This window comes from Felis catus, chromosome X (assembly GCF_018350175.1).
Source record: "Felis catus isolate Fca126 chromosome X, F.catus_Fca126_mat1.0, whole genome shotgun sequence".
Taxonomy (NCBI): Eukaryota; Metazoa; Chordata; class Mammalia; order Carnivora; family Felidae; genus Felis; species Felis catus.
In genome coordinates, this window is record NC_058386.1 from 40,746,633 (window position 1) to 40,757,839 (window position 11,207).

At 44.2% G+C, this 11,207-nt stretch overlaps 1 pseudogene; it reads left to right on the plus strand.

The window, feature by feature from the left end:
* Positions 1 to 9,753: 9,753 nt before the first annotated feature.
* On the plus strand, positions 9,754 to 10,270 carry LOC101098360 (annotated as a pseudogene).
* Positions 10,271 to 11,207: the final 937 nt, after the last annotated feature.

Below are 11,207 nucleotides of genomic sequence, written 5' to 3' on the forward strand. Positions count from 1 at the left end.
TTTTTCGTCTGCATAAGCAGCTTGCTTTATTGTGACTAAATGTATTTGGGAATTTTTGATCCTACGTATAATATTGTGGTTCTCTAATTCCTCTTGTGAAAATGTTCTTGTTTAACAACCACTGACTGCAAATGGAAACCTTCCCCAGGTTTGTTACATTTGCCTCTTCTTTTTTCAGTGTTTTTTCTTTAGTATGGATAACTCTCTTTTACCTGAAATGCTTCCCTTTTCCCCTCTGCATCTCAAATCAACCTTTGCATTGTCAGTTGTTTTTTTTCTGCAGTGAAAATTGTATCATTGTCCATATGCATGGACATCCTGGGTAGATAGCAACTAGGGACTTGGTGGAATCTAGACTAGCTGTCATGTGCCCGTCAATGATAGTAAACTACATATGCTAGGAAGAATGTTGCCCATCAAAAAGCAAGAATACAAACATTAAAAAAAATTTTTTTAAAGGGGGGGCGCACCTGGGTGGCTCAGTCAGTTAAGCATCCGACTTACGCTTGGGTCATGATCTCGCAGTTCATGAGTTCGAGCCCCGCATCAGGCTCTGTGCTGACAGCTCAGAACCTGGAGCCTGCTTCCCATTCTGTGTCTCCCTCTCTCTCTGCCCCTCCCCTGCTCATGCTCTCGCTCGCTCTCTCTCTCAAAAATAAAACATTAAAAAAATGTTTAAAGCAAGAATACAACTGTAAATACACCTAAAAAGATTGCACATCATCTATATAAAAGAAAATAAACTGTGTTCCTGAATGTAAACTCAATACTGTAAAAGACCCATTGTCCATAAACCTAGGCCATGAATTTCAGGCAATTTGAATCAATATCGTAAATAGGATCGAGGGCCTATAGTACAATCCTTTTCTCTTTTAGTTTAGTTTTAGAGGAGCGGGGAGAGGGGCAGAGGGAAAGGGAGAGAGAGAGAATCTCAGGCTCTGCACCCAGCACACAGCCCGATGTGGGGTTCCATCTCAACGACCGCGAGATCATGATCGTGTGGTCATGACCTGAGCCGAAACCAAGAGTTGGGCCCTTAGCCAACTGAGCCACCTAGGCGCTGATACAATTCTTTATTTTAACTGGCAGGAAATAACAGATATGAAAACCACTAAGAATATTCTGAGGTTAGTTGTAATAAAGGAAGACTTACAAGATATTATACCCCATTATGAGCTACAATAAGTAAACTATGTGACATAGGATGGAATTAAAGAGATCACTGAGGGGCGCCTGGGTGGCTTAGTTAAGCATCTGACTTCAGCTCAGGTCATGATCTCATGGTCCATGAGTTCGAGCCCCGAGTCGGGCTCTGTGCTGACAGCTCGGAGCCTGGAGCTTGCTTCGGATTATCTCTCTCTCTCTCTCAAAAATAAATAAACATTAGGGCACCTGGGTGGCTCAGTCGGTTAAGCATCCAACTTCGGCTCAGGTCATGATCTCACAGTCTGTGAGTTCGAGCCCTGCATCAGGCTCTGTGCTGACAGCTCAGGGCCTGGACCTGCTTCAGATTCTGTGTCTCCCTCTCTCTCTGCTCCTCCCCCGTTCATGCTCTGTCTCTCTCTGTCTCAAAAATAAATAAACATTAAAAAAATTTTTTTAAATCACTGAAACAAAAAATCAGAATCAAGTGTATGAAACACTAAATGTATAAAGCTTAGCTAACAACAGTATGAAAAAATGAACTGAAAGGGAATTTGACTTTATATAAAGTTTTATAAATTTACTTAATGCTAAGTTGTAATGGTTGACAAGTCCGTAAAAGAGGTCCAGTGTATTTCATGCATATATGGGAAATAATATGTGATAAAAATGTTGGGTAAGCAAAAACAACCCGAAGCCATAAAGTAAATCCTAGACTTCATTAAAATATCTTTAAAATCCAAAAGAAGGGGCACCTGGCTGACTCAGTCAGTAGAGCAGCTAGCTATCTGATCGTTGATCTCGGGATTGTAAGTTCAAGCCCCACATTGGGTGTAGAGATTACTTAAAAAACATTTTTTAAGACATGGTTATTTCTGATAGCCAAGTAGAATTAGAATAAACATTATCAAATCCAAAAGCGAACACGTGCCACAAAAAAAAAAATCAAAAGACCAACTGTACCTTGGGGAAAATATTTGCAACGTTTATGGCAAAGAGTTCATATCCCCAATAAACAATGTCCCCACAAACTGTTATGTAAAAGAGAATATGCAAATGGTGAAGAATATGAAGTTTTGTTTTTCTTTTGAACAATACACCATGTGGTTATAGCTTCCAAGGTGGAAGAAAGGAATTTCATATCTGAGGAGGAAGCATGATGAATCTCATATCCACATCTGACTCTGACTTTTTTCTAAGCTCTAACTCTACATTTCCCCTTGCCTGATGCACTTAATGCATGGAAATCGAATTCACAAATCTATGAAGACCCATACAAACTCATCATATTTTTAATCACACAGTAACATATGATCATTGCATTAAAATTACTGAGAAGAGGGGCACCTGGGTAGCTCAGTGGATTAAGTGTCCAACTTCGGCTCAGGTCACAATCTCGCGATCCGTGAGTTCGAGCCCCCCGTCGGGCTCTGTGCTGACAGCTCGGAGCCTGGAGCCTGTTTCGGATTCTGTGTCTCCCTCTCTCTCCACCCCTCCCTCACTCACACTCAGTCTCCCTGTGTCTCAAAAAATGAATAACCATTAAAAAAATTTTTTTTAATTACTGAGAAGAAACTGGAATCTTCTACTTTGCTGGCAGGAATGTAAAAAGGGACAGCCACTTTGGAACACAATTTAGCAGTTCCTCAAAAATTTAAACATAGAGTTACCATATGACCCAGCAATTTCACTCCTAGGTGTACACCCAAGAGAATTGAAAACGTGTTCACACACACATACGCACACACGCACACACACACACACACACACACACACACACACTTGTACACAAATGTCCATAGCTGTGTTATTCCTAGAAACCAAAAGTGGAAACAAAACAAATGTCAATCAAGCGACGAATAGATAAACAAATTGTGGTATATCCATGCAATAAAATATCACTTAGCCATGAAAAGGAATGACACTGATACGATATCCAGTGTGGATGAACCTTGAAAACATTGTAAGTGGAAAAAGCCACACACAAAAAACCCACATAGTATATTATTCCATTTATAAGAAATAGCCAGCAGAGGGGCATCTGGGTGGCTCAGTCGGTTGACTGCCCCACTTTGGCTTATGTCATGGTCTCATGAGTTCAAGCCCCACATTGGGCCTACTGCTGTCAGCGCAAAGCATGCTGGGAATCGTCTGTCCCCCTCCCTCTCTGTCTCTTCCCCACTTGTGATCTCTCTCTGTCTCTCAAAAATAAAAATAAACAGAGCATAACACCACAACAACGTGCCACAACTGGAAATTTATTGTCTCACAATTCTGGAGACCAAAAATCTGAGATTGAGCCGTCGTCAGGGCCCATGCTCCCTCTAAAGGTCCTAGGGAAGGATTTGCTCCAGACTTCTCTCCTAGCTTATGATAGTTCTTTGGCTTGTGGCAGCATGAATCTAAACGAATCTTCACGAGTGTTCTCTCTGTGTGTGTGTGTTTGGCATGATATTGTGAATATACTAAATGCCACTGAACTGAACACTTTCGGGTTTTTTTTTTTAATAGTCATTTATTTTAAGGGCGAGAGTGAACACGAGACAGGGAGGGGCAGAGAGAGAGAGGGAGCAAGAGAACTCCAAGCAGACTCTGTGCTGTCAGCACAGAGCCCGAGGCAGGGCCCGAAGTCACGAAAACCGTGAGATCATGACCTGAGCCAAAACCAAGAGTTGGTCGCTTAAGTGACTGAGCCACCCAGGCGCCCCAGAACTGAACACTTTGCAATAGTGAAGCTTATGTTACGCGAGTAAAATTTAACGATGAGAAAAACACCTTAAATCTTCCAGTAAGGTTGTCTTTTTCAAGCATGGGTATGTTGTTATTCCCCACCACTTCTTTATGAGTTCCCGATAGGACAGGGATTTTTGTATAGATTGTACCTCACTTCCTAGAATACTGTTGGGAACATAATAGATGCTCCATAAACATTTGTTGAATGAATAGATAAATGGGAGGTTTCATACCTTGTCTTAAATTTGTGCATTTCAGAAGTATCTTAAAAATATGTAACCCTTAAAACGAATCTGCTTTTATTTATTTTTTAATGTTTATTTATTTTTGAGAGAGAGACAGAGTGTGGCTAGGGGAGGGGCAGAGAGAGAGGGAGACCCAGAATCCGAGGCAGGCTCCAGGCTCCGAGCTGTCCGCACGGAGCCCGACGCGGGGCTCGAACCCACGATCCATGAGATCATGATCTGAGCTGAAGTCAAATGCTTAACTGACTGAGCCACCCAGGTCCCCCTAATCTGCTTTTAAATACAGTCAAACCAGTGCTTTGTCTTCCCACTGCAGAAATCCTCTCATGACCTTAGTAGAGAGGGATGACAAGGTCTAATTCAGGCTCAGAACTGTACACAGAGCTTTTTAATGAAATACAAGAGGAAAGTAGCAGAACTCATCATCCCTAAGATATTTCTCTCAGATGGACTTTCTGACCATCTGCCCACGTTCCTACTGTGTCAGTACTTGCTTTTGGGTTCCCATTTTCCCAACGGCTCTCCTGCCTTTCATGTAACCTCTCTGAATGGTTCCCCCTTTGGCTGAATCCAACCGGAAACCAGAAGGCAAGGGAGCCTGGTCGATGTGGAAGCCAGCCTCCTAAGACACACAGGCAAGGTAGAGAAGGGTGATGAGTGGATCTGTAGAAGCACACAGAGATATCCAGCTCAGATACGAGGAGATAAAATTTTCCGAGTAGAGTTGTCAAGAGGTGGAACCCTATGTTCATTGCTGAATTGTTATCCCTAGTGGAGGCAAAGGTCACCTTTGGGCCTTGAATCCCATGTCTACCAGTTGTTGGATGGGGATTGCCCTTGGAGATGGGGCATAACTTTGGTTAAGTAACTTTTTTTCATCCGAGGACAATGCCTGGACGGAGACTCAGATGAGACTTACTGGCTACCAAATCTCTAAGCAGCTGAAAGAATGAGGACCTTAGTTCTAAAGGGGGAGACATCTGAGAGGCACGCCACTGCAGGAAGTATTGGCATGGGAGCTGGAGTGAGGGCCCAGGGAATGACGGGAAAGGAAGGCAAGAAGAATTAAAGACTAAAGAACTAGTGATGGGTTCTTTAGATTTTCAGTGATCGATGAGAACTTTCCCTTACAGTAACTGCCTATGAGTGAAAATGGTGTGCCTTCATATCCTCCACTGGAGTGCAGGGGCTCTGTCATGAGTCCGGACAGACAGACAAAAGCCTCACAAGGAAGAAAAGCCTGGGAGAAGACGCTGGAGGAGAAAATGTCTTCTTTTTTAACACTTTTATTTTTAATTTTTAAAATATTTTTATATTTTATTATTGTTGAGAAAGAGAGAGAGAGAGAGAGAACGTGGGGGAGGGGCAGAGAGAGGAAGACAGAGGATCTGAAGTGGGATCCACACTGACAGCAGCGAGCCTGACGCGGGGCTGGATCCCATGAACCATGAGGCCATGACCTGAGCCGAAGTCGGACGATTAACCAATTGAACCACCCAGGAGCCCCTCTTATTCTTCTTTTCAGTTTATTTATTATTATTATTATTATTATTATTATTAGAGGGAGAGAGAGAGAGAGCATGCACGAGCAAGGAAGGGGCAGAGAGAGAGGGAGACAGAGAATCCCAAGTGGGCTCCACGATATCAGCACAGAACCCAACATGGCGTGATCCCATGAACTGTGAGATCATGACCTGAACTGAAATTAAGAGTCGGACGCCCAACCAACTGAGCCATCAGGCACCCCAGGAGAAAAGTTCTTCTAAGGCAAGTTTTGTTTTGTTTTGTTTTGTTTTGCTGTGTTTTGCTCTCATCACTTCCTATCATATCCTGGTCAAACGTCTTCTTCATCTAACACCAGTCAAGCCCGGTCAAAAGGATGAATTCCTAGTTGGCTAAGGATTTTTATCACACGTGGATATTGAATTTTTTCAGATTTATTTTGCATCAGTTGATCTTATCAAGACTTTTACTAGAACGTTAATATGGTCCGTTACATCGATAGGTTTTTTTTTTCATATGTCAAACCTTCCTTGCATTCCTGGAATAAAATATATTTTTTCTTTTTTTTTTTATTTTTTTTTCAACGTTTATTTATTTTTGGGACAGAGAGAGACAGAGCATGAACGGGGGAGGGGCAGAGAGAGAGGGAGACACAGAATCTGAAACAGGCTCCAGGCTCTGAGCCGTCAGCCCAGAGCCTGACGCGGGGCTCGAACTCACGGACCGCGAGATCGTGACCTGGCTGAAGTCGGACGCTTAACCGACTGCACCACCCAGGCGCCCCTAAAATATATTTTTTCTATATTACCGGATTTGGTTTGTTAATATATTGTTGTGGATTTCTGCATCCCTTGTTCATGAGGAATACTGGTCTGTACTTTTCATTCTTTCTTTCTTTCTTTTTTTAAAAGATGTTATTTTGGGGGAGCCTGGGTGGCCCAGTCGGTTAAGCATCCGACTTTGGCTCAGGTCACGATCTCGCGGTCCGTGAGTTCGAGCCCCGCGTCGGGCTCTGTGCTGACAGCTCAGAGCCTGGAGCCTGTTTCGGATTCTGTGTCTCCCTCTCTCTCTGCCCCTCCCCTATTCATGCTCTGTCTCTCTCTGTCTCAAAAATAAATAAACATTAAAAAAAATTTAAAAAAAAGATGTTATTTTTAAGTCATCTCCACACCCCATGTGGGGCTCGAACTTAACAACCCTGAGATCAAAAGTCTCACGCTCTACTGACTGGGCCAGCCGGACACGCTTATACTTTTCTTTATTTATAATCAATTCAGTTGCCTGGGTTAAAGTGCTCACATCTTACATTTCTTTCTGGGAGGTCCCGACATCTTACATGTCCCTTGCCCAGTTCCAAAACTGTTAGACCAACACAATGTACCTATCTCTAGATTTACATGACAATTAGCCTCTTGATAAGGGAAGGTTAATTTAGTGCTTCACTCAAAATGAATTTTGTCAGAACCAATACATAAAAAGTAGAAACCATGGGGGCGCCTGGGTGGCTCAGTCGATTGAGCGCCCGGCTTCAGCTCGGGTTGCGATCTCACAGTTCGTGAGTCCCGCACTGGGCTCTGTGCCGACAGCTCAAAACCTGGAGCCTGCTTCGGATTCTGGGTCTCCCTCTCTCTCTGCCCCTCCCCTGCTCACGCTCTCTCTCTCTCTCTCTCAAAATAAAAATAAACGTTAAAAAAAATAAAACAAAAAAAATCTATCTGACGTACACTCTCTTTTCTCCCTAACGTATGTGTATAATCAGTAAATGAAGCATTTACAAGGAACATATGAACACTGCTTACTCATGACCCTGACAACGTCTGGTCCAACTATCAACCTCAGTGCTATGCAGGCAATGCTTTCATTCCTTTTCTTCTCCTTGGCGTCAGTCTCTGTATTTCTCAGACCATCTTGGTGACCTGGTCCTGTCTTGGTCAGACTACAGTGAGTTTCCTTGTCTTCCTGAAAGACACCGTGGTCCGGTGCTTAAAAGCACGTGCTCAGGAGCCCAAGTGCCTGAGTCTGAAGCCTGGCTCTGCCACTTACGAGCTGTGTGGTCTTAGGCAAGTTCATGAAAGTATTTGTGCCTCAGCTTTCCCATCTTATGGAGTTGCCATGTAGAAGAATAAGAAGTATACCTGCTTCTTTTTCTTCTCATTTTTTTAATGTTTATTTGTTGTTGAGAGACAGAGACAGAGACAGAGACAGAGCATGAGTGGGGGAGAGGGAGGAAAAGAGGAAGACACAGAATCCGAGGCAGGCTCCAGGCTCTGAGCTGTCAGCACAGAGCCCACGTGGGGCTCGAACTCACGAGCCATGAGATCATGACCTGAGCCGAAGTCGGACGCTCAACTGACTGAGCCACCCAAGCGCCCTATCAGTATTTACGTATTTATCTAAATAAATCAGTGCCTATTTGTATATAGATACGGAGTAAGCATCATGTAAGTGTTAGCTATTATTGTCATTATTTCAAAGTGACTGAGATCCTCTTGAATGCAGTGTCGACGGCCTTTGCCAGCTTCCCCATTTGTCTATGATGCTCGCTGACATTCTCCAGTCTTGGTTTCTCTCCAGAGTCAACCTCTCTTCCGCCTTCCCAGTCCCCTGCCAAAAACAAAACCTTTGGGACAGGCAGTATCGTCATTCAGTCTTTTGGGTTTTTTTTTTTTTTTTTTTGGTTTTCATTTGTTTACGTGTTTATTTTGAGAGACGGAGAGTATGCACGTGCATGTAGTGGGGGGAGGGGCAGAGAGAGAGGGAGAGAGAGAATTCCGAGCTGACTCCATACTGCCAGCACAGAGCCCGATGTGGGGCTCAATCTCACAAACTGTGAGATCGTGACCTGAGCGGAAATCAAGAGACAGACACTTAAGCAACTAAGCCACCCAGGTACCCCATCATTCACAGGCAAATTGCCCTGTGTCAGTTCTGGGGAGAGACCCGCCGGCTGTGGGGGACCAACGCCCACGAGTGAAGCTAATTCTGCTGTCTTTTATCTATGTAAGTAACACACTGTTCCATCCAGTGTTCGACTAAATTGTATTTCCCTTGGCGACTCCAATCCCAAGATGCAGTGGGCAGAAGTGTTTGGAATCCTCCCCTGGGACTGGCAACTGGTGCACGGGGTTCTCCTCTGCAAAAGCAAAGCAAAACAAAACCAAAAAATCCCACTCAGGAAGTTCATTTGCAAGAATGACAGGTAGACCTGGGAGGCGCTGGTGACACGAACTCCTGGCTTTAGTTCCAGCCCAACGGAAGCTAAGTCACCCCGACCGGGTCACCGACTCTCCTTGAGGTTTCTCTCTGGCGTGAGAAAACCAAAAAAAAAAAAAAAAAAAAAAAAAAAAAAGCAAGGATAGCAATGCATGTCTCAGGGCCTGAATAAATGCAGCACAAGCAAAGATTCACGCACCTTTGGCGATGAGGATTTTCTGTAGAGTTGTTGAGAGTTTCCTGGCTGCTACCTTGAATCCAGCCAGAGTCATTGTGGGATTGACACTCACAACTGCAGTGGGAGAAGGGGGATTTTGTTATGTTTTCTTGGTGGGTCACTCAGGGGTGATGAATTAAGACTTATGGAGTGAGCATACATCTAACCTACACTACTGTGCCGGGTACCGTGACAAGTATAAAACAGACAACGGGCTACTGGGCAGAAGACACTGCTCTTGGCATAGAGAGAGGTTACCAGTATCGCAGAGGGGCCGGACCCTGTCTAAGCTTAACAACGCAACATGAGCGGGAGGCTAATAAACGCACTTCAGGGACTCGCGAGGAACAAGAGAGAATTTCCGACTGAAATTGGAGAAGGCTTCACAGAGGAAGTGGCAGTTTTGAGCAGGCAGAGACGGAAATGAGGGTAAGAGGAGGGAAGGACGCTGCAGGCAAAGGAAATAAAGTCCAGAGATGGAAAAGGAATGAAGGGCAGGGTAGGAAACACAGAATTGGTATCCAGGGAAATGGGGGGGGAGATAGGGTGGAAAGATGGCCTAACTTGGATTTTGGTCTTCAGACATTGGCCACAACTGAAGGATTAAGAGAGGGGGCAGGTCAGGCTGAGCGAGGCACTTTAAAAAGTTAACCAGCTGAGGCCCTCTCCGCTGCCCGTGTCGCCCTCACCGGCCCCACCATGCCGTCTCTAGATTTTGTGGACCCTGTGCGGTAAATGCATAAGCAGCTGCTATATTATCAAGTCCTAAATTTTGGAATGATTGTCTCCTCGGCGCTAATGATCTGGAAGGGGTTGACGGTCATCTGGAAGGGGTTAACAGCGTGGAACCTGCATTTCACAGAGGAGATACTCTCTTTTTAACAAATCGAGTTGAAGATCCCACCCGAGAGGGAGAAATTACCGTTTTCAAGGATAGAAGGAAGAGAGATTCGTATAGTTCACCAAGTCTTGAAGATTCATGAAAAGCAAAATAGACCCGTCAAGTTTTTGACCAAAGGAGATGATAATGCGGTCAATGACCGAGGCCTCTATTTAACAAGGACAACACTGGCTGGAGAAAAGGGATGTCGTCGGGGGAGCAAGGGGATTTGTCCCTTGTATTGGGATTGTAACGATCCTCATGAGTAACTAGCCTCGGTTTAAGTATGCAGTACTCTTTTTGCTGGGTTTGTCTGTGCTGGTCCATCGTGAGTAAGAAGTCTACCTTGCTGTTCCTGGAAGGTGCGGTACTTTTCATTACTGAATGTTTGGAGTAGGGTATTGGCCTCCGATTTGGTGGAGTGGCGAATACACAGGTTGGCACTTCTTGCTAGCAATGGTTTGCATTAGTTTCTGTTTCCACACCAGGGTGTGCGTGGGTGGGTGCATGGGCGGCATGGTGGGCACTGGAGGGGACTCTCGATCACGGGATTTCATATGTTGCCATTGTCACACTTCCACATTTTTGTACGTTGGTGAATTTTTTATATTAGGAGGTTGAGCCGAAACATAGTTAACCAGCTGACATGCAGACCAATGGAACATAATAACGAATCCAGAGATAAACTTTCACATTTATGGCCAGTTGATTACCGACAAGGGTGCCAAGACAAGCCAAGGGGAAAGGAAAGTATTCCCAACAAATGGTGCTGGGAAAATTGCATATCCATATGCAAAAGGATGAAGAAAACATAGGAGGAAAGCTTCCTGACATTGATTTGGGGATACGACATAAAAAGCATAGGCAACAAAAGAAAAATTAATTAGACTACATCAAATTTTTAAAAGGTTTTTGTGCACCAAGGGACACTATTAACAGAGTAAAAGGGCACCCCACAGAATGGAAGGAAACCTTTGCGGATCATATACGTGATACAAAATAATATCTAGAATGTATAAAAACTCCGGCAGCTCAATGACCTCAAACACACGTGGGTTCGAGCCCGGCATCGGGCTCTGTGCTGACAGCTCTGTGCTCTCTGGCCCCTCCCCTGCTCTCTCTCTCTCTCTCTCTCTCTCTCTCAATAAATAAACTTGAAATTTTTACCAAAAAACAGGTACAGAGTTTCAGTTTAGGAAGATGAAAATTTCCAGAAATGGACGGTGGTGATGGCCACCGAACAACATACTTAAAAATGGTTAAAATGGTAAAT